Source organism: Botryllus schlosseri, chromosome 13 (assembly GCF_051294905.1).
Source record: "Botryllus schlosseri isolate E-star chromosome 13, Bs_hap1, whole genome shotgun sequence".
Classification (NCBI taxonomy): domain Eukaryota; kingdom Metazoa; phylum Chordata; class Ascidiacea; order Stolidobranchia; family Styelidae; genus Botryllus; species Botryllus schlosseri.
Window position 1 is genome coordinate 17,096,622 of NC_137248.1, and position 25,569 is coordinate 17,122,190.

General features: G+C 40.2%; 1 long non-coding RNA gene across 1 annotated transcript in view; it reads left to right on the top strand.

Annotated features, from left to right (window-relative positions):
- Positions 1-243: 243 nt before the first annotated feature.
- Positions 244-25,569, top strand: part of LOC145454144 (uncharacterized) — a 51,228-nt gene continuing 25,902 nt past the window's right edge. The window contains exons 1-3 of the long non-coding RNA XR_013920053.1: positions 244-648; positions 11,617-11,675; positions 15,117-15,355. This is a non-coding gene — a long non-coding RNA (uncharacterized LOC145454144). The remainder of the gene's footprint in view (positions 649-11,616; positions 11,676-15,116; positions 15,356-25,569) is intronic.

Here is a 25,569-nt window from a genome sequence, read left to right on the forward strand (position 1 = left end):
TATTATCTGTGTTGATAATGGCAGGATAGGATGAGATCAAATCTTGTCTTCGCATGTTCGATCGTGCAGTTGGCGAGCTGGTATTCTAGTCTTTGTAAAGAGGACGTGCAAAAGCTTAGGAATATCGCTATCGTGTAACTCAGGTGAACAGTGGAGACAGCAGTGGACGATCAAATGATAATGTGAAGTATGTTATTTACCAACTTGATTGGTCATGCAGGTATGGTGAGAAGTGCTTTTGATCATATTGGGTTCGCGGGCAAATGAAAACAAATGGTAAAGGTAAATCATACACATATATCATAGTGCGGATCTAAAAATGCAGTCCTTCTTTGTAATGGATGCATACTGACTGATTTGATTCAATATAATGCGGAATAAGGAAATGACGCGGGCTGTATATGGATGCCTGTTTCACCAATACGGGGAACTTGCTAACTCAAAGCGTCACGAAAAAACACTGTGGCGTTGAACGGTGAGGTGTCGTTTAGGATTTCCATATATTTTAAAGTTCTTCAGTACTGCTACGCGGTTAGTTTATACGTACACGAGGCTTCGCGGTGACGAGGAAGAGAATGCTCACGTCATATTTTAAACATGGATTTCTATTATTCCTCTGCTTGATGAGGATGTCGTATCCTGTTGAAGGTGAGAATGTTTGTTCAAGACGGCTATATAACAGTGTTGGGATGACTCGAGTCAGACTCGAGTCACCTTTTTCGTATGACTTGACTTGACTCGAGTCACTTTGCCAAAATGACTTGACTTGACTTGACTCGGCGTATCAGAAATGCGGATTGACTCGTGACTAGGGGCAAAATTCACGAGTCAATTTCAAGTCATCATGTCATCGGGGTCGATTGAAATCACAGTAACTTGCGTATGTTCGTATTGTTCGCGAAACGATGGTGTAACCCGTGAGAGCGACCAATCATTCAATGATCGTGCGTTTTACTGAGCCTCCATTTTTCTCTCACAAAGAAATTGACCGCAAACGAAGTGATCGAAGCTTACCTTACGTTGTCGTAAACTGCTATAGTAAAGTCATTTAATATCAGAATGTCTATTTCTGTTCTCTGTTCTTACCTTAACCAAACCTCTTTTTTATTGAAATTGAATATAGTCCATATAGCCCTCAACCATTGTCGCTGAATCGATTTGTATCATATCAATTTGTATCGTATCAATTTGTAAACGGGTAATGTATTGCATCTTATCAATTTGTAAACGGGTAATGTATTGCATCTTATCGATTCGTTTCTCTGTTCTCTATTTTGCTGGCAACTATACACTGAGGCTATGGAATTACAGTTTAGCGTTACCGCGCCGTCTTGCGTGTATATATTTAACTCTATATTCGTTCATCGGTTCAAAATCAATAAACACTCAATCTGTATTTCAGACACCTAGCATAATTCAATTACGTAATCATGCCTCATACTTCTAAAAGGCAACTTGACTTGAATTGTGACTTGACTCGTGACTTGACTTGACTTGACTCGACTTGACTCGAGTCATCTCCAAAAATCGATTGACTTGACTTGACTCGAGTCAAAATGTGCAATGACTCGAAATGACTCGTGACTCGAAGGTAGTGACTTGATCCCAAGACTGCTATATAACCGAATGTCTACTTTTCCAATTGTAATTATTCCTGTAATATTTACCGAAAATATGTGATTGAATGAAACATATTCCTAAAACAAACCAGCCTTACCTGTAAACAAATCCAAATCCTATCCTGCACTCCTAACGGTAGCAAAATCTAACCTAACTCGTACCCTGATTTTATATAACCCGATCTTAGCCCGAACAGCAACACTACATTAACTTACTATATTGAATGCTTCGCTATTACTATATTCGCGGTTTTGAATGCCTCTCTGTAATGAAAGGACAGCATTTAAAACAAACATGTTTAAAAAATGAACTTATTTAAAACATGTATTTTATTGTTCTAGGTTTGTTTGTATTCGGCCATTACGTCACAAATCTTTAATTATGACGTCATATTGAATTGACATTGGCAATTGAAAATATAGAGGAAAAATGGCTCTTTCGACGAAAAAGGCTCCCGACCAGTGTCTACAGACATAAAATATCTTTAACCAGGACTACATCGTTATGCAGCATTTTGACGGTCGGCGGTCATCAACGTCAGAATACCCATTCTGTATCAATGATCTATATCTACTGTTCAATCGACGACGATTTCGAGGGTTCCAACCACATCTTTCACGTCGACTATATTAGGTGCGAATCGTCGGTGGGCTCATACAAAATGTTTTATCGAGAGTATTTACTCCATTATGGCATAATTATACAATGTTTGTAAAAAACTTTTTTAAATGGATTTTAAAAAAAAACTGTTTAAAACAGGGGTCACCAACACGCGGCCTGCCAAGTCATATTCTGCGATTGAGATTTCGGAAGAAAGCTAAGAAAACCAATTTGAAATGCTTAAATTGACTACAGTTTTTACATGTTGTTGCTGTTGTTGTTTCAAAATAAGCTATTCTCTTGTGCCCAACATCACTATTCGTCACTAGCTAAAACGGCTATGGTGATGGCAACAGCAATCCATCGAGGGAGAATCAGCTGATATGAATGGGCAATTGGGCATATTGCCTTGTCTTGCAATGGCCCAAACACTGCCATGACCGAGACGCTTAGAAAACGGCTTGGGGCAGTGGTTCCCAAACTGGGAAGCGTGCGTCCCTTGTGGGGACGCAAAAGCATCTGAGTGGGAGGCGGAGCTGCGCTACACTTGAAAAACATTTCGCGCTCGGCGCGATTTACCTCTACTTCATAGTTATTGCTCTGTGTATAGTCCGGAATACATATTATAGAATTCTCTCATCAACAGTCAATTAATCAATCAATCAATCAAGCAATCAGTTTTATTAAGATTTTCATCATTTAAAAAAATCCAAAAAACTGCGATACAATGAAAAGATAGGAAGGTGTCGAAACAACTTGGAGTAGCCTTTAAGATCAGACACTCACCTTGGCCTAGGCGAAGTAAAGAAGAGACATGCACACTGGGGTTAAAATTGCCTGTATCAGGAATTAATGAGCATTTTGGTATAAATTAATAAAATTATAATCATTTTGTTCAAATCGAAAAAATGTCCCGCACAAACTAACTTCAATTTTCGACACTGGTAAAACTATAGAAAAATTTTACAATTCAAAGGTATTCTTTTATCTTCATATATATTTCATTTTGTACTTCTGGTAAAGTTCATCCATCCATTGGACTTCCCTTTCTGTTATTATGTTAGTGCCAGGGACATCTACAACGGAAATATCCGACTTCAGATGGGATATTAGGGCACTTTATCGCTGCAGGACATTCGAGCGCAAAAATAGCAGCAAATAATCTTTGGTATACTCTAGAGCCCGATCGATATTGGATTTTTGGGTCAATACCGATAATACCGATATCTCACACCTTGACCGAGAACCCCAATACATTCAGCCGATATTCAAAAGAAGTTGGATATACATGAGCACATTTTCAAAGCTTCGGAGCATTTATTTGAACATCTCTACAGCCATTGTTATATTTGAACATGAAATAAACTAGAAAGGCTACATCTGGATACCTGTTAAGTGTAAGCTATGTGACGTATATCAATATTCTCAGTATAGCGGTCAAAGATTATAGTTTTCTGACTTCCTACCGCCATGTTGTGACGTCACGAAAATTGCCGATAATTTTCCAGCTTCAATGGCTGATACCGATAATTATTGCAAAGTGTGATATCGTCCCGATATTGTTGGCGAACCGATAAACGGTCGGGCTCCAGTATGATCCATCTATAGACATCTGGTTAGAATACCAGGCTTTCTGACTCGCATTTGCGAGGAATAAGCATGTTATCTCAAGAGTTACTCTCAATCTGGGGACTTGGAAGTACGGAAAAACTTTATGCCATTTGATTAGCGGTAATCTACTATTTTCTCTGAAAGAGCGGCATGCTCTTCACAGCACATAGAAAAACTTGAAATCATCCATCGATCATCGGTTTTCTAATATTTTCATTTGAAATTCTGGCTTGATGGATTGTACCAAGTTTTCGAAGTGTCTTACCATATCATCTCCAAATTTGTAGCTGAGAGTTGGATTTGTTAAGGATGTTGGATTGAAGAACTCTGATATATGCTTTAAGAATCGATAATATTATGATGGCTACCAGTGTATTGTGGTTTATGAAAATCCTTGCTCATTATTGTAGTTTGCAGTTTCACAACAAGGCCATTCCGCCGCCCAGTACCAACAGATACTAGGTCACATATGATATGACATTTTCAAATTTTCATCATATCCCTCTAATCCAGTGGTTCCCAACCTTTTTCGACTCATCGCCCCCTTTTGAAGCTCCACACCGATCATCGCCCCCCAAATATTGGGAACCGAAAAACACCACTTCGTCAGCCCCCCCCCAAAAAAAACGTTGGTCTTTGGCCCCATAGGGAGATAAACCAAACCCCAGACCCCCCTCAGCCAGTGGGGTATTTGTCGCAACATATCAGCTATACCCTATTTCATGAACTGTTTGTTGAGTCACCGTATTTCGCCTAAACGCGCGAAGCGCGACAAATTAATATAATTCGTGTTTGAATCGGTCAATATGGTCGATGTGGTGTGTTGAAAAAGGTAGGACCCATAAATAATAATTAAACAACTTCGGACGGAATCGCTGTTATATTGACTTCTTTACATGATGCTATTTCGTGACCTCCTATATCTGCTATGTCAGAAAATATGGAAATCGTCAAAACGTACCGAACTAGAAGACGCACATGATTCCATATTGGTATTTCTTTATTGGCAAATAATTTTTTCCTTGCGGGATGGCATTTGTCCTGTAGGGTTAAGGTCGCCAGGACAGGAACATTCGATGCCAGCTATTGAGGCGCCTATGGACAATTAGGAATATATATGTATATATATCGAAGTTTTCGGTCAGCACAAGGGCATTCCTTTTCGGCTAAGGCAGTGGCTCTCAACCTTTCTTTAGACACGCCCCCCCCCCTTTATGATAGCGAAAAATCTCGCCCCCCCCTTATCGTTATATCACAAAATCCAACCGGGATGATAGCAACCCCAACAAATTGTTTGATGGCATGGAAGGTTATGACTGTTGATGAGGGAAATGAAAATTATGAAATTCGGTCTATATAGAAGAGAAACACGCGTGAATTGAAGTTAAATCACGCAGAGCACGAATTTTTTTTTTCAGTTGACCGCTTCTTCGCGCCCCCCTTCAGATGCTTTCACGCGTGCCCCCAGGTTGAGAACCACTGGGTTAAGGTCTTCTCGCAGCTGATCGTTCTGGCACACTTCTCGGAGTTGCATGTTAAATGGCCTCTAACTTCATATGTATTGGTGCGTCGTGGCGCAGTAATGGCCGACGCCGAAGTCTCCAATTTCCATAAATCATGCGTATTTTTGTTGGGTGACGGGGACCCCAACTTCAAGATACATGATAATAGTAAATCGGGCCCAGCGCGAAAAATTTTTGAAAAAGTCGCATGAATTTCTAAAAAATTAATATATCATTCATGTTAATTCATGAAATGATTTTGGAATTTCTACGATTTCAAGCCTCCCACCCTCAATTGGGGGGTTTGGGGTGCGATAGTTACGGTCCCGACTCCAATACAGCCGTTTTAACGCACCATCGCCCCCTATCGCCCCTTCGTTGTTTTCGCCCCCCATCGCCCCCTTCGTCCGTTTTCGTCCCACTATCGCCCCCTTCGTTATTTTCGCCCCCCTTTACCGCCAAATCGCCCACGTTGGGAACCACTGTTCTAATCGGTTTTCTAGACCGCTGAAAATATACGATCTATACAGTCTACATCAAAAATCGAAATTAATAATTATTTAATATTTATTTAATTTTGACTGTAAGCAGGAAAACGATAGGAATAATTTAATATGAGCGATCAAAATTTACCAAAATACTATTTTAAATCTTCGCAATTGGAATTGCGTCACTTAAATTAAAATCAGTCGATATATAAATTATATAGTCTGTATCTAAAAAATAATCGCCTATGTTAGGTAGCTCACCGTTGTACTGACGTAGAGTTTTATAACGTGGTTGCCTATTTTACATCGATGTCGAATTCATGCGGCCCGCGGCCTCTTCGATATTTGAAAAGTGACCCGCAACCCGTTTTGAGTAGGCGACCCCTGGCTTAAAACATATCACAGTGTTTCAAAAAGCCGTCTGTTTTAAATGCAACCCCAGTCATGACACACACATTATATATAGAAACTCGCCCTTTTGATTCTGGTTATTTTGCCCGAATGCCAGCAAACATAAGTTTCTTTCGACAGTCGTTGATTGAACTGTGCATTGAACATTGAATGTGTGTCTGTGTGTTTATGTCAGTGGTCCCTATACTTTTTCAGATTGCGGCAAACTAGAAAATTATATAACGTCCGCGATGCACTTACAAGAGAAAAAAGGCTGCATGTTAATGCGGTGGATGTACCTGCTCGAATCAACATAGTGTTAACATACACACCCGATTGGGGTGTTGGCCAGTGACGTGCGGTCCAATGATGCAGGTGAGGCAGTGCCTCACCTGTCGTCGGCGTGAGTAAGTGAAAATTGTGAAAACCCTCCATGAGTCGATGACTATTGATATTTTACATCGATGTTCATAAATAACTAAATTTGAACATTTTTTCTCCCAACATTATCAATTTGCATGATTTTTATTCAAAAATACTGCGCAAAAGGAGAGGTGAGGCACGGGTGAGGCACGGGTGGGTCGTGCCTCACTTGCGACATTGCAATTCATGATAAATATCTCCGAATTCATAATAACTGGTATCAATCAAATGCTATCGTCACACTGATTCCGAAAATTCAAATATTAACAGTGTCAGGGCACCAGAACCCCCCAAAAATCGCCAAGGAAGGTGACATTCGGCTTTATGACAGACAATGCCATCGCAGAGAAACAATAGCCAGGTGAGGCACAATGGAATCTGCCTCATGTACTATTCGCTAACAATAGGACAGTCGCAGCACAGCGAAACACGCTATCGATTTCAGAATCGAACAGTCTTATAGTGGCGAGCGCCTACCAAAATGTAATGCGCAGCAAATACATTCCCTTACTTATGTATAGCTGTTATGTATTTTCCATCCATAGCTACGATAAATTATGGCATGTGATAGCTACTTGCATAGGCTACATTGTCGTTGTTTGTAGCCTTTATGCATGTTCGACTGCAATACCTCTAATAACCCTTAATTGTGGTATGTGATAGCTATACTTACATAGCCTGCGTTGTCGTTGTTTGTGGTGAGTGGTGCCACTCCTAGTGTTTTTACACTGGATCTACTGTATTTTGACTTGGCCTAGTGTCCTAGTGTATTTTCATTCGAAATTTGGCACATCTAGTGTTTTTTACTAAAAAAATATGCGTATATGAGGATTTTATTTTCATGTGTTTCGAATAATTTATACCGGTACTTGAAGAGATAGTAGTTATTATCCGTTTAAACTTGCCCATTTAGGACAATAGCGACAAGTCCTACATGTATTGTAGAATGTGAAATTGCAACGGCTATCAGTGTGCAAAGAAAATGCTCTCTATACCCGCTGCTGTTGTAAACCACATTTTGGGTCTCCTTATCATGTACCTCACGCACGTGCGTGCGTGTTTGTGTGTATGTGTGTGTGTGTGTGTGTGTGTGTGTGTGTGTGTGTGTGTGTGTGCGGGGGGGTCCGTGTCTCACCAGCCATGAACCTCGCCTCACGTCACTGGTGATGGCTACTGTATATTTTGTTTTTGAGGTGATATCTGTCGCACGTATAGAAACCGGGTTTTCACTATGATCAATATCACTCTAGAGCAGGGGTGGGCAAACTTTTGAGCTCGCGGGCCGCATTGAACATTTATATCCATTGGCGGGCCGCACTATATAAAATTTAGATTATAAACCAAAACGCAATATTGGCATTTGATAACATAGTGAGGACATGGAAATAATATATCTGGTTATTTAAAACAAACAAAACATTGCTTTGATGATATCTTACTCGCGTCAGAAACATGGTGGCGAGATTTCATCGGCTGGTCGACCTCAATAACCAATTTGTCAAAACTATAGATATGAAAGTCGGTTAGAACCGGATTGAATTTAAGTCTGTAAGCAGCGATTTGCTCATACATTTACTAATTCCAATTGCAGTGCAGTTCCAGGTCACACAATGCTGACCGCATCATAACCATGTTAGCTTCAAACACAGCTCTACTATGTGTAGATAAAATATAAATACACCAATTCTACGCATACCGAGAACGAAGTATGTCAATTTCGGTAAGGATTTCTGTGATGTTTAGCAGTTGAAACCTCTCAAACTTGCGTGGGCCTTGAGATCGAGCTGTCGCGCCAAAAATTAAACATAAAAATTATAATAGGAAGTATTTACCTTAGAACAGTGGTTCTCAAACTTGTTAAGCCCCCCCCCTTTTATGATGGTGGAACGCAACCAGGATGCTAGCAGACCTAACGGATAGTATAATGGCATTGAAGGTTATGACTGTGGAGGAGAGACTTTTAACTATGAAATTCATGCTAAATACAGAGCAATGATTATGAATTGGATCAGAATCGCGCCGAGCGCGAAAATTTTTTTCAGTTGAGCTCAGCTTCGTGCCCCCTTTAGATGCCTTCACACCCCCAAGAAGGGCGTGCACCCCACTTTGGAAACCATTGTCTTAAAATTATAATGGTGAAATATACTAAGAAAAAGTCCCTACATTAATTTGATATTTAGTATATATTTCATCAATATCTTTAAAAAGTTTCTTTAGACTTTAGCGTATTCAATCGTCAGTCACTTGTTGCACATATATCCGTAAATTAGTTATCAATACCCAGGGCCGTAACAGCACTTCGTCAGCCCCCCCCCCAAAAAAAACGTTGCTCTTGGGTCCCCCAAGGGTGATAAACCGAATTTCGAAGCCCCCCAGACCCCCCAGGCTAGATGGCGTTTTACCGCTATTTATCATATAAATCGCGAAAAATTTATATAATTCATGATTGAATCGGTCAATATAATCGGGAATTGCATATATATTGGTATCCATTTTTATCCTCTCTCTTCTCAGGTAATCAGATTGACCGGTTGAGCCGAAAGAGTTGTGTTGTAATTAAACATCTCCGGGCGTATACCCGTTGGCAGGAACGAAACAGCACTTCGTCCGGCCCCCCGAAACACTTAGGTCTTGAGCTCCCATAGGGTGATAAACCGACTCCCCGTCCCGTTGTTCGCTTCTTACAAGAAATCAGGATCACCGTTTGGTGAGCCAGCGTTGAGCGCGAAAATTTTCGATAATTTAAAATAAAATAGGTCAATAAGATCGGGAATTGCATATATATTGCTATCAATTACTTGTCCTCTGCTCACGTAATCAGATTCACCGGTAGAGCTGAGAGAGGTGTCTTGGAAACTGTAGGGCCCGTGAATAATAATTAAACATATTCGGACGGGCGGACCCGTTGGTACGACTTCGTTACATGATGTTATTTCGTGACCTCCAGTCTGCTATATCAAGAAATATAGAATCGCCCGAACGTACTAAACTAAAAGATGCACACGATTTCAAATTGGTAGTTCTACACTGTCATATAATTCTTCCCTGCGGGATGGTAGCCAATTTGTCTCGTGAGGTTCAGATTGCCAAGACTGGAACATTCGGCGCCAGCCATTTAGGCACCTATGGTCAATTATACGTATATGTATTTTGTACGTACATAACGAAATTTTCGGTCAGCTTAAGGGCAGTCCTTTTCGTCCAAGGTTTTCTCGCTGCCGATCGTTCAGGCACACTTCTTGGAGTCGCATGTTACATGGCCTAAAACTTTATATGTCTTCGTGCGTCGTGGCGCGGTAATGGCCAACGCCGACATGGCCCCTTCTATAAATCTTGCGTATTTTTATCTTGGTTGAAGAGTACCTAGTAATTAAGGTACTTGGAAACTTGAAATCGCGCCCGGCGCGAAAACATTTTAAAAAGGTTGCATAAAATTTCATAAATACTCTATAATTTATGCTAATTCACTAAATAACTTTGGGTCCCCTTCTAGCTCGCTACCCCCAATTGGGGGGCTTGGGGTGCGGCAGTTACGGTTCTGTCAATGTCTATATCTATACCTATATCTATAGGTACTGCTCGTTCAACTGGAAAGTTAGGACACATTGCATTGAAACAACAGTGACGTAATCTTGGCAGTCTACTCACAACTTTCCTGCAATCCTAATTGAAAACTTCAGACTCCAATTCAAGCAAGAGTATTTTATAAATATAACTTTTTTTCATAAATCAATTTCTCAATATTTTTGTGGGGGCCGCAAGAAGGCTAGCTTGGGGCCGCATGCGGCCCTCTTGGCCGCGGTTGGGAATCACTGGCCAAGACAGTTAAGGTGAAACCTTATGATCAATTGCACGTCCTTGTCGAAATTGTTGGGAAAGTGGCGGAAGATAATGATTTTATAGAAATATTATAGCATTTGATAGTTCCAGTTGATAGATTTGGTGATGATTACAAATTCAGCCTGTACTTGCATAATGTGGCCCGAGTCGTCGCTAAGGCACCGTGTATAATCATTTAATATTGTATGGAAATGTAGGGTTGGGTATAGCAATATGACGCCACGTGACGTCATAGGTTCGTGTTTGCACGTAGAACCTTTCACAAAGGCTCGCGTTCACACGAACCCGAACGTTTCAGGTATTCGCACCATCCCTAATAATGACACGACCCTGCCGAGAGACGTTTGTGAAATCATTCATTTCTGATGGCGTCCATGATTCAATCAATCTTATACGTATAAAATCACTTAACCCGCCGAGCAAATGATGGCATGCCCGATTTTGAACCACGGGCCGTGTCCTAATCCCAACATCCTGTGATATCAAAATAGAGCAGCATCATGAAGTCAAACCAAATACATCAACGATGCTGTTTAATCCAATAATGTAAAAACATCGACAGCGAATGGTACTTGTATTGGATGAGAGTACAATGTATCACTGTAGATAGGGTGTTTGCCCTGTTGATAAAGTTAATCAGCAATCCTTTACCCAAAATGCTACTATACCCTTAACCGTCTGTTACTCGTTGTCATCGGCAATTATACTAAAATCAGATAGCCTGCGCGACCTTACGTGCCGTCACCGCTCCTTCTAAAGATACAATCCCATACCAGGCAATTTTGCCGTGCGCAAATCGAATGACAATATGTATATAAATGATAAGAGATTGCAGAAAACCCATTTGGTTCCGCTCGAGAGAAAATTAAAATCAAGGAGTTGAAGCGATAACGTATGGTACTTCACAACTCATATCATTAAGCCATCGACCCGATTCAAGTCCAAACTATTTTTGATTTCGAGCCCAAACCAGCTTCGGCCTGGCCCGAGGCCGAACCAAACACGAAAAGTGCACCCGATTTCCATATCTGCGGTACATTCTACATATGTAATGTTGATAATAGTTTTCTCGACAAAACCGTACTATGCTAGTGTTAAGACTGTAATCACTATATTCCCAACAATGTACGAAATCATTGCAGGGCAATTTTGTAACAAGAGGCTGACTGACGGAAGATGGACATCGTATGGAAATTGTGACGTAAGTAATTATTCTATAAATCAAATATGTTTCATTAGGAGATGTAAAGTTCAGGTGGGATAACATCCATTCAGGGGATAACATCCACCAGTGAAATAACGTGACGGATATGCTATGAGATCCTGCCAAATTATTGAAATCCAGTATCAATCAGCAGCATGATCGAATGAGACTGAAGTACGTTTATCTAAAAGGCAGCAAGATTTAGATTCTAAAAATGTGCCTAATTTCACCCCCTCCTTACGCCTTTGTGTTTTGCCTGCTATCTTCTTTGTTTGTTTGTTTTTGGGGTATTCATGGTGTTTGTCGACTACTATGGTCATTTACACCAGGCCAATATTCTTTGTATTTTCCGTAACTGCCGACTTATAGCACGGCCCACCTCTAGGCTTTTTGTAAGACACCGCTGACGCGGATGAGGTGACGAGGAGGAGCCTAGGTCAACCTCCAACACTTAGATATCGGAATTTGGAAGTCGACCTCGGTCGGACTCGAACCCGCACCCCCACCCATGCTATCTTCTATGAAGGATTTAAGGACCGGTTTGAAAGCATTGGCTACAGCAGAAGAACTCAAAAAACTACGCGCAGCAGGTAGAGTATTACTGAAACATCCATGCGGTTGATATTAAGTGAATTTCTGCATTTGGTTTCGATTTTTAGCATGTATCGGAAACGCGCCACCTCGCACACTTGTCCTGGTGGTGAGACTAGAGCAGGAGTCTCAAACACGCGGCCGCGAGAACATTTTATGCGGCCCGCGACGGCATTTGGATTTTCAAGTATTCAAAATAACATTCGCAACTGAAACGTATCTTTTTTAGATCTGAGAACTTAGAGTACATTCTAGAACTACTCCAAAAACCTGAAATCTCATCAAACTGCACTGTCGCAATACTTTCAAAGGCTACCATGCGGTGGCAAATTAGCTATTATGTCACATTTCTGGTTCATGATGATAAAACATGACCCCTTAATGATTTGTGACTGAAAATTGTAATTTAGATTTTGGCGCGACCGCTCGTAAAATCACCAAGAATTCAGTCTGACTGCCGGGTAGGGCTGGGCGCAATGATTCGAATACTCAAATCTGAATAGAGTATCAATTTTAATGATTCGAGTCGAGCAGTAAAAGACGATTTTTTCGAGTACTGAAATTATACGCTCTGGGCCACTGAAAGTTTTTTTTTTATCACTGAGAATTAAATTTACGATACTATTTTCCACTGTGGTAGCCTTGTAACCTAGATTGTCCGTATCGCAACATACAAAACATAGTAAAAGTCCAAGAAAGTTACTTGAAATAGCATTTCTAGGAAATCATCATCATCCCACAACATTGTGACAAAGTGAAATGAAATTGGTATGGCCGAAAAATATACTTGAGTAATGTGATGAATAACAGGCATTATATTATTTGTGGTGGCACAAATGTACATATTTGAACTTTCGCATATTACATTCTGTTATGACGTCATAATGAGTGACACTCGAATACTCGACTCCAAGCATAATACGTGATTCAGAGTGGAATCACTCAGGTACTCGATTTTGCCCAGCCTTATTGCCGGGTGATAAAATGAAAATTACTCGAGTTGAGTCGGGTCAAACGATAAAAGAACCTAGTACTCAGAACTCCGTGACCTTGTACGACCGCGGACGCTCCAAACTACCAATCTGTCATGGGAAATATAGTAAGATATCATAAGGTGGTAACTTGGGCTGCGTGGCGTATATACCATATCTAATCATGTCACTTGGAGACCATTGGCATTATGTTGTCCCCATGATTTATAGTTGGTTAGCCTACTACCTGGGTGAATTTTGGTCTCTTTATCCATGTCATTATCGCCGGTGGCGAGTAAGGTAGTGGCACGCTCCACAGCTATAACACCAATGGCTACTTCGGCGCTTGGACATTTCAATTCTAGGGATTCTTAACCAGGGGTCCATTGATGCCGTCGGGGTACGAAGCACCACATCAGGGGGTACGAGATGCATTTTTGAATTAGGTCTATATGCCATCTAGACGTTAAAATTAATTTGCAAACCACCAAAAGTGGAATATTGTCAGGGCTATAATTCATTCAACTGAAAATTAATCTAATGTGATTAGGCGCTTTGGTTTTAATATTAGTGCCATCGTAAATGGCGTTGGAAATGGAGAGGGATACGAGAAATCTTGGTAAAAGCAGATGGGATACGATCGCTAAAAAGGTTAAGATAGTCTACACTGCTATTACTATGACACAATCAATATTATATTAAGATAATTATTGATCTGTTCTAATCGAGGCAAATCTATCGCTGATTTCTTCGGACTTTGGTAATGACATGAACAATAGCCTATTTATCAGGGTTATACCAGAAACCGGTTCTGGCGCAATTGCTCAAATGCTTTGACATCAGATCACTATTTGGTAACTTCTAAAATATTCTACGTATAATTGTGGCCCGTCAAATGTACACTAGTTGCAATATTATAACGCGTCGGATTTTACGATGTCATGATGCATATGTCCTCTCGCATGGTGTATAAACTCATTATTTTGAAAAATTATGCCCAGCACAAAAAAAAACAAGAAAATTTATTCAAATATTTGAAACTGTGATTTTGTTCGTGCCAAACGTGAATAGTAGCCTACAATAGTAAATTACATTTTCACGATATGGAAATTATACATTGAATACCCATATCATTGATGCTGCGACCCGCGGTGTCATGAAAAAAAACTAGGAAATAGGCCCGCGAGCTCATTTGAGTTTTATACCCCTGGACTAATGCATACTATGCATAGTTCACATTTCCGTAAATCGTACGCGAGTATTGAACGCGTACAGTATTTTTTAGTTTCTGCCTCCTCTCTGCTCTTCTCTCGTTAACTCGTCGCATAAAGAGCCTCTTCTCTCTCGTTTTTACGCGAGCTTAGCTTACGCCCAGGGGTGGCCAACCTTTCCGGCCGAAGGGCCACATGCAAGCGACGAATCATTGCGCAGGCCACTATCCGCGGCCAGACTGGTAAAAATTTTAGTTGGCCTTGCAAGTTCACAATCTGGCAATCCCTTTTTGGTAATATTACTTATTTCGAAAATAACCTCGCGGGCCACTCAAAACCTGGCTTACGCGGACCTCACGCGGATATGGCGTTACGCTGGTAGTGTTTACTTGTCGAGTTCATTCGCTTGGGAGCGACAACATTCGGAACCGCGCTGAATTATATTCCCATTTTTCGTATGACGATCACGTAATCACTCGTTAGAGCCAATTTAGTTAAAGAGTGAGAATCGTACGAGCGTAAGATTTACGCAAATGTGCACCAGGCGTAACTGCTCATTGCTAACTTGGCTATAGCCGGACAGAAGCCAATTCATATAGTCAATTAATATGACTTACTTTAATATTGAAAAAGAAAAAGAACTTGAAGTATTGCAAATTTTTCAGGTTTATGTGGAGTAACGTGTCTGGACAAATGCTTCTTCGGTAAAGTTGAAGGTTATCGCACAACAGATCAGAATAATGCTAAGGAGTTATGCGAGAAACACAACGCTTCACTTGCCGATATTTATTCGTTGAAACAATTCGAAGATCTGACAGAGTATATTAGAAAGCTATTTAACTCCAGGTATTTCGTTGGCGGGAAATATGCTGGATTTAAGACAGGGATGACTTACGATTCGCAGGTAACAGTTTCATATATTAACATATAACATATATAACATATATTATATCGCGTATATCAGGTCTTCAGGTTTATCCCGGTGACTCTGTATGATAATTCTGTATGATAATAAGATGTATTCGGTTAATTGATTGGTTGATTGTGATCTTATCGGTAGATGAACGGGATACTGTTAGTATTTTTGTATTTTGTCTATGTTGCTAGAGTTGCCAGTCAGTACATCCTCACGTCTGCCGATTTCATCAATTTCTATCATTATTATTGAAATTATTATTCCACCAGAATCTTCAATTTCGGCAATAAATCGATCAAAATTTATTACTAACTCTTGCGATTTGTGAATACTGGCATTTCGAATCACAAACAGGCGCCTAACACATGGACCACACGACGAATACTGATGTAGCGAACTTCAATTTATTCCACCATCACGTCACGGATATTCATCTGTAACGTCCAAGTTGATTGAAAGAGCCATATGGTTTCTTTTCAGATAATGATTCCCAACCCCTCTCTTGAAAGGTTCAACGAATCTTTGACCAGGACTACATCATGCATAACCTTTTCGACATGCGGCACCATCATCAATTTGTTTGAAAAAGTATATATTTGACGTGCCTATTATAGTGCTGAACGACACGATGTTGATGGTTCCAATTATTTCATTTTGTACAGTACTTCTTGACCGATGGGTCGCGACCCACCAGTGAACCGCGAAGCTATTTTAGGTGGGTCGCGAAGACGTTCTTAATGTTACACTGTCGTATTTAATTTTGCAAATATTCCAAACACTCCATATTCTCAAGATTAGAATAGTAAATGCACATTCCCCTCATTTAAATTAAATTGTTTTGCGCCCATAAGCGCCGCGAGTCACGTTGCCGTGCTCTCAAAATTCGTAGGCCATGTTGTCGTCACGATCATATTGATTAGAACGTGAAATCCGACAGTGCGTTATTGTGTATCCGTGAGATTCAAATTCATTCTTTCCTCCAAAGGCTTTGCGAACGTTGATCGGGAAATGCCGCAATCTAGCCCAATTAGTCTTTATAATCTGCAAACATTTGCCGCAACGCGAGCTACTCATAACCCGTTTAAGTACGCCATCATTGACTGCTTTTCATTTATTACGCAATTCTTGACCGTGGTGCAAAAGACCAACAGGTTATACGCGCCACATTTTCCTTTTAATAAACAACAACAATAACCCCTTTAAGTTCGACGTAATAGACAAATTGCTGATTGGATACGCACTTTCTCGTCTGTTGTTCTTTGAGCATTCGTGATGTGTTTCTTATACATTGATCAATGGTCCTTTACACCAGCCCAATATTCTTTAATATGATTCCGCATCTAACGACTTGCAGCACTTTCAGACTTTTTTAAAACACTGCTTCAGCAAATCCGATGGCGAGGAGCCTATTAGATAAACCTTCCACGTCTGTAATCATCTGTTACATGCATGATAAAAAGTGAGAAAGAATGGGGGTATTCGTTTTCGCCTGCATCATCGAGATGCTTTTGACGACGGAGGTGCGATGCGACTGTAAGGTCATCTAGTCAGCACCCCCGCTTTATTTTCTCCTCCATGCTGTCCGTGGATGCTCAGCGCCTAGCAGGATAGCTGAGGATACCAGTTTACGAGTCTTTGGTCTGACCCAGCCGGGGATCGATCCCACGACCTACCGATGACGAAACCGGACTTATCACCATTACACTATCTCGCATGACCTTAACTGCCGCACCCCGAACCCCCAATTGGTTCATCGAGCTTGAAGAGGGGTCACAATTATCTCATGAATCAACTTAAATTATGGGTTATTCTATCAAATTTTCTTCACGCCTAGCGCGATTTTATATTGTTAGATGTCTTGGCTTTTAATAGCGGTCTCTCTAATAAAATAATACGCATGATATATAGAAATAGGCCTTTCGGTGTCGGCCATTTCGGCGCCACGACATACCAACATGCGACTCTGCGAAATATGCTGCCAAATAGATCGACAGCGAGAAAATATCTGCGGAAAAGGATCACAACCTTCGGTATATATATGCCGAATTATTGTCCATTGACTATGGGCAACTGCCTCCAAATATTGCTGTCGCCAAAGATTCATAGTAATTGCCAATATCATTGAGCGAATGCCATCATGAATTCGGGAATATATTCACGCTAGGCGCGACCAGATAGCTGTAATGCACTGACAACATCAAACTGGCGCCTATGCGAGCAGAACAATAGTCGCGAAAGGGCTTATGGTGGGTCCCGCAATGAAATGTTGACGAAAAGTGGGTCGCGAACTGAAAAAGGTTGAGAAGCCCTGATTTAGTATATATCGAGTATTTATATTGCAGTGGTTCCCAACCGTGGATTCGAGGTAGCCTTGCGGATACGATTGACCTCTAAATATACCACAAAAATAGAATAGACGACAGTTGTTGTTTGTTTCTATGAACTGTTATAGCCAATTTCTGTATATGAATGCTATAATGAGGGATATTAGTTATATCTAAAGTCGTCCAAGGCCGATTCTGAAAACCCGGAAATACAATTCTTGCAGACTATAGCGTCAAACGCATGGATGAATTTTGAATAGCCGTCAGACAAGGATATATCTTGAGTTCGGCAGGTCATAGACCTATATGATTCGTGTACGTAAATTTCGACATCAAAATAACGGCTCATAGTCAAATATAAATAGCAATAAGTCCAATATTACCCAGCGTATAATCCCCGCAAACATGTACAATAAGTGATGGGATGTATGAACAAAAACTAACACATAACGACCTATTAGTATGTTGTTGTGATGATATGCCTTTTCAGTTTATTTCAATGTATAGCACTCGTCAATCTGCGTCTATCAATGCTAAAACAACCGATATAGAATCTGTAGAGAAGTCTATGTGCATGCTTCTGAATTAACTGGATGGTGTGATTCAGAGGTAGGGTAGATGACTATGAATTTTCGTTATAAATAGCCTACTAGAGTGTTTCCATGCGGCTTCATACGTACTCTGAAGTATGGAATGCGGATCGGACATCCATAAGGGTTGGGAACCACTGTTCTATAGTGCAAGTCGTGCCAAGGCTCATACTATGTGCATTATCGAAAGAATTTAGACAAATATGAAAAAATCATAGTATTTTGTTTGAAACAATTATTTAACAGATGTTGTAAACGATGTGTACTAAAACACCCGTTGTTGCATATGCACACCTACTTACCGATGTGGTAACAGTGCAGTGACCGAGGATATCATCAACATGGATCAGATATGTATTTTGTTGTGATCTTTGCCAGAGTTGGTCAGTGAAAACGCTTAGATCCGTTATTTTAAGCGTGTCCATTTCTTTCATAGACTGGTACCATTGACCTTTCTGATGGAACAAAGCAGGGTTGTAATTACTCGAGTCATAACTCGACTCGAGTCAGACTCACGTCACGAATTTTTGGTGACTCGACTTGACTCGAGTCATTTTCTTGAAAAGGGAAAATGACTCGACTCGAGTCAATATTTGGATTGACTCGTCTTGTCCTCGAGTCATGCGTAATGCGTAATGACTCGACCCAAGTCATTGACTCGGCATATTTTATATGACTTGAGGATGAAGAAATTTGCGAATCGTACTGGCTAGATCAACGCATCTGACGACATCTGCCGATACCGCTATTTGTCGCCACTGCTTTCGTTGCACTCGTCTGATATCAGATATGCCGCCGTAAAAACAACAGACAATGGTACATATAGTAGCAATGCATTGTACAAAATCATCCTGTGATGAAGGGGTAATAGATCCCCCGCAATCAAAGTACTCAAGACTTTTCAATTATACCAGCAAACTATCGAAGCAAAGTTTAATTAGAGGCAATGAAATGACTCAAATGGTCAAGTACTTGGAAAAAACTGATAAGCTCATGTGTAGATTTGAAGGCGATGATTCTTTGCATTATTGGGCGACCAGAAATAATGAGTATCCAATGCTCTTCAATGTGGTTCAAAAATGCTTGTCGATTCCTGTACCTAGTGCACCAGTGGAACGTGTTTCAGTAGATGTGGATTTATTCTAAGGCCATGCCGCTATAACATATTTAAGGATCTCCTTTCCACTTTAAGATTTTTGAATTATAACTCATCATTGATTTGATCTGCTGTCAGTGAAAACACACAATACACTCCATCCATTTGACGTTTTGTTACGTATGTGCATTGTGCACGTGAGTAATAATGAATGGCTAATGTTGTGTGATGTTTGTACAATAGGGCTGTTCAAAAATAACCTCTTATTTATTTTACTGGGTGGCTACTTGGTAAAATTGTTATTTTGCATAAAAAGAACACTGAATATGGCTTAATTTTAAAAAGTAGAATCAATGATATGAGAGGAGAAAATTTTATATTTGAAAATGAATGGAGTGTTTTTGGTGAGAAATTATTTCATATAATATAATTACGTGCTAGTAGTAAGCCGACTATTTTTTCATATCCAAAATATTCCATTCTAATAAATTCACTTTTTCTAGTTGGAATTGAGCCAAATGTGCTATGAATCATATTTTTTTACAATATAACAATATCATGAGGTGGCCGGTAAAATTCGAAAATCTCTATTTGTAGGTAATCCAAAATTTCATCTCATATTAGTAACGCTCCGGCGGCTATTTCGGGAGCTGAGCAGAAAAGCTGACCTTTTTTAGTCAACCACCTGATGATGTGAAAGAAAAACTGTACGTCTACATAAACATGCATCTGTTGATTCTCTATCAGCTGGTATCTAGACGTGAATTCGTCGGTTCTATATCAGATAGCATGTAAAATGAATTCGTTGATTCTCTATAAGCTATAAGCTAATTCAGGATTGAAAACATGAGTTGAACATGACTTCAATACTGTGACTTGGACTCGACTCGAGTCATAACACTATGACTCGGACATGACCCTTTAAAGGGTGACTTGGACTCGGACTCGAGTCGGTGATAAATTGAAAATGACTCGACTTGACTCGAGTCAATACCACAAAAGTAAGATTGACTCGTGACTCGGAAAAATGTGACTTGGTTACAACCCTGGAACAAAGGCTTCAAAATGGATGGCGAGCCTTACAATACTACCACCATCGAGTCAGTATGTATAAGTACATTGTAATGGCTGTTCACGGAGAAAAGGAGAAAAGTAGCGACGGCTTTCAAGTCAGAAACTCTGCAGCAAAGAACCAGGGACCTCTTTGTCAGTTACCAGCCTACGGTAGTCCCAATTAGTAGTTGTGTGAGTAGTGTTGTAGAAATCGGGTTGTATTCAGTGTTGGGATGACTAGAGTCGTGACTTCTTCAGATTACTAGACTTTACTCGAGACAACTTGTAAAAACGAATTTATTCGACTTGTCTCGGCGTTTCATAAATGTGGATTGCCTCATTACTTGAAGTGAAATTTTCGAATCAAATTGCAAGTCATCCACTATTGACTGGCGACTAAATCGCGGTCTGTACAATGTACAATGTACATTGTACATCCACAAAGTGTAGGCCTATATGTTCTCGAAATCTCGACACGGTGGTGAGTCCTGAGAAAACGATTGTGAATCCTGTTTTTTACTATACCTGTCAACGTTTCGTCATAAGTAAATTGACCGTCAACGAATATATTAGAAGTTACGTTGTCGTAATTCATCAATAGAAATGTATTTCTCAGTGCTCGCCTTAACAAACCTCTTTGGGAGTTAGCCTGCAGGCGTTCCGGGTTAAATTCTCGCCGGCAGCCGAAGCTTCAAGCGTTTATCTGGGCTCCTTCTCCCCTGTGTCGCTCGTTCATACGGCGACAAAAAGCCCAGAAAAGGGACTCGATGAACGAGGCACTCAAAGAAGCGAATTGAAATAGCAAGACGTTTCAAGAGCGTCCTACAGAGAAAGACATTCGAATAAAGATTAACATCAAACAATTGGCATTAGGCACTTTCCCAGAGGTCTAAAATTCAAATGTGCTCGCGGGCCGATTTCCTAGGTTTTTTATGACGCCGGGAGCCCAGGCATCAATGCTAGGGATATTCAAAGTCCTTCTTGGCGGTATTTGAGAAGACCATGAAAAATGACATTCCACACACATCGCGAAAATGTGATTTATATTGTAGAAATTCACCCCTGGCATACAAAAATATCATTTCTGAATATTTGAATGAAATTGAAGTTGTACTTGGTAGAGTGTAGGCAGAGGTGGTCAAAGTAGTCACCGTCTCTACTCAAGTAGAAGTAGAAGTAACGCCGTAATTTCTACTCAAGTAGAAGTAGGAGTGGTGGTTCACAAGTAAGTAAGTAAATAAGTAGGTATTCCACGCTTATTTTGCCTACAAAACTGAAAACTGTCAAGTAGAAGTAGATGTAGTCTAAAATCATAACTACTAAAAAGAAGTGTGAGCAGGCGAAATCTACTTCAAGTACTTCAAAAAGTAGATGTACTTCGTTCCTGACCACCTCTGAGTGTAGTTCTCATAAGAATTTTTCAAAATTATGAGATGTATAGACACCACGCGAGAGGATAAATGCATTATATCATGTGATGGTAAAGTTTGATGGGTATTACAGTTTTTTTTTAGTTTGGGGTAATTTTAAGTTTCCAGATGTAAATAAACATATGCGGAACTTTAATATTTTCGTACACTTCAAATTTTAAAATTTCGACGTTGGTCGCGTGTTTGAGACCCCTGCCACTAGCCGAAGGTGGATGCCGGATTAAGATACCGTTACTAGTCGTGTCTCCGTCCCCATATCTGTTCATTACATCGCATTGCGTCTTCAGTATAGGCCTGTCGCATTGTAAGTTGCGTGCGTCTTGATCGGATAAATATTTATATATTCTGACGATTATAACGAACTGATTTGGGTAATATGTTTATATTTCTCGCAAGCAACTGAAGTATGGTTCAATTGTAATGCATCTTGAGTATGTGTGTATATGGGCGTTATTGCATCATATCAACTTCCTTCAACTTTCAGATTACTGTCATGGATTATATAAAAATGACACGGTGTTAAGTGGTGTTTCACTGAAAATACCTCGCAGAATATCTCTGAGCCACTGTTTTATTGAAATTTATGACTCGGTAATTTTTTTCTACAACATTTTCTTCCTAGAGTTATACTAAATTCTCCCGTGAGAAATCACATTGTAAAAAACTTGTAGGTTGTAGAGTGGCGGTTCCCGCCTGGTGTCCATGGCCTTGTCTGCCATGTCATTGTCTGCGACGAGGGTAGCCTACCATTTCGGCAAAAAGGTCACAGGAAATTTACGAGCTATTCCGCGGGCCACTTTAATGTAAATGACCATATTTGGTAGTAAGATATGAACAAGCCGGAATAAGTAACAGTATGGGTACCATATGTCCTCCTTTAAGAGGATTTGTCCTATTTTTCGACGTTTTTGAAGTGTAGTCGGAGGACACCCAGATGTCCTATTTTTTGAGATATCATCCTCTTTTATGAGAATTTTGAGTAATTATAGGGCAAAATTCGACTGAGATACAGTAAATCAGCACTGAAGTAACGTTCCGACGTCTATTTCGGGAGCTGAGAAGGAAAGCTAACCATATTTAGGTCAACCGACCACGAAGTGGGAAAAATTTACCATTTTTTCAGAATTTTACTCCGCCATAGTCTGAAAATTTTGAAAAAGTGCCCTCTTTTAAGATTTTAAAAATATGTTAACCCTAGGTAACAGTGAAAACAAGAGTTACATATTACTACGCATCGTAGTCGATAATATTTATGTCACGAAAACTCAGTTTGCGTTTATGTCCTAGCCGGGCGAAGCGCTTCTGTAAATCGCTAGGCTCAATTTGCATTCGCATGGACTAGACTATTAGGCGCCTGAACATGGTCCGTGGACATATAAGCATGCGACATTACAACATGCGACACTTCGGCATGCGACAATTTTGCATGCGACACATGAGCATGTGGGTTAAATTACGGGTTAGGGTAGGTTAGGGTTGGATTTATGGTTCGGTCAGGGTTGGATCAGGGATATATAGAACTCCGGGATGGCTGACTTCATTTTAGCCTTTACCTAAGTAGGTCCAGAAAGTTACCTGCAATCTGCCTCGAAATATCCACTTTTATGCAAGCTAGCGATACAGCTGTTTCTAGAATAATGATCCTCAACCTTTTGCAGAATAGTTGGTGAGTAAGATAGACATTCTTCCCAGATCACAACCTTACTGCTGTATGGCCAACCTAGTAAAGTATGACACTGCTGTGTAGCCGACCAAGTAAACCATGACAACTCTGAATTTCAGTAAATCAGGAATGTGTTTAATTTCTACACATATGATCTGCACCAGGCCATAAATAACAGAGTAAATAACGAATAATATCAGCGTCTTCTACCTATTTACAAGCCATTGTCGGAATCCTTGCAGCTGGGAGGGGGGGTTATAGGATTGATTAAATCAACCATTTCAATTCGCGTTAATCGACAATTACCATGGAGTATAGGGTTGCATTTAAAACAAACATGTTCAAAACCAGGCGGACCTTGTATAAAACATACTTTTTTAAGCCATGACGTCAAGAATATTCAATAGTGACGTCATATTGGATTGAGATTGACAATTGAAAATATAGTGTAGATATAGCTCCTTTGACGAAATATCTGTGCTATTGCTGTTGAACCGACTATTTTGAGGGTTCCAGCCATCCCACATCGATATTAGGCGGCTATATCGGGTGGTAATAGTCTGTAGGCTCATACAACAAGTATTTTGGAAAGTATTTACACAATTATGGCATAATTTTACAACATGAAAAGAATTTTTTTTAAAAGGCCTCTGTTTAAAACACTGTTTAAAGCATGTTTTAAACATGGTATTTCAAACACCGTTTGTTATAAATGCACCCCTACCATGGAGCATTTACAATAACGAAAAGATAGGACGGCCTGTAAGGACTCGAAATTGTGATAGCAGCATTGTCATCTTCTATGTCACTCAATGAAAGTTGATCAAGAAATCAACACCATTGATACTTCTCTTCAGGTTCAAATGCAGTCTCGGGGGGTAGAAGTTTGGTCCTTATCATTATCAATTTAAGAAGCATTCGGTAGACCCAGTTGTTGAATTCAGCTGATATTTTGTTCACCGAGAAATAGTTTCATGACCGCAGTGAAGAAATTACCACCATGGCTTAACGGTACATCACGAATGGGCCTCCTGAAGCCTTTCATGCCATTTATCAGTTAAGAAATATTCAGTATCATTGTCTTGCAGATTTTCCGATAGAGCGATAGATGATTCCATGTCAAAAAACATCTCGGTGAGGAGGCAGGAGATCCAAATATTCAGATTGTGGCCATATTTGCCAAGATTTCAATGGGATGTGCCCAGTATAATATATCAGGATATCCACTGTTGACATGATGCAAATGCTGGAACATTGCGTTTGTTTTTCTGGAATCTGCAACAAAAATGAACAAATGATGTATTTAGAGACACAAATTCACCTTAAGAATATATATAGAATATAGATGTAAGCAGAGTTGGTCAGTAGTGAAGAACTTCTACTTCATTGCAGTACTCAAGTAGATGATGCCTATTTTCGAAGATACATCTTGTAATTTTGAAGCAGCCATCTCCAAACTTGAGTACCCTGCAGGCATTTTACTTTCTACAGCTACTTGAGGAAGTTAAAATACCAGTACGCCCGGGAATACGACTGTTACTTAAGTAGCAATGCAGACTACTTTAACCACATCAGGATTAATGTAAATAGCTCATTTAATAACGTATCACTAGAATCAGCCAAACTGACCTTGGGCCGACTGAGGAGAGCTCCATGCGTTATTGCGACGATTTGACGAAACCTTGCAAATTGAAAGCAATCTTCAGAGTTTTCTCTTCCTTCGTCGTACAGGCCTATAGCCTATAGGCTATAAGTGTTTATATGGTAAAGACAGGCCGTATCTCAGGGTCGTATCGTGTCCTGACGATTGTGTTGGCTTACCCATTCAAGGGAGTGGGCATCTTCACGGCTTCAGTAAGAGCCAATGGTCAACAAATGTCATGGCCATATTCTGGGAGTCAGCCGTTGGCAGTTCACAACAGTGCACTTCTGTTGAAGTATAATTCCAGTACTGTAGCCTTAAGGTGTCGTTCATTAACAAACATATGCCTGCCTTGTTTTACCAGACACGTAACTGATGAATAATATCTGTAACAAGAGATTGGA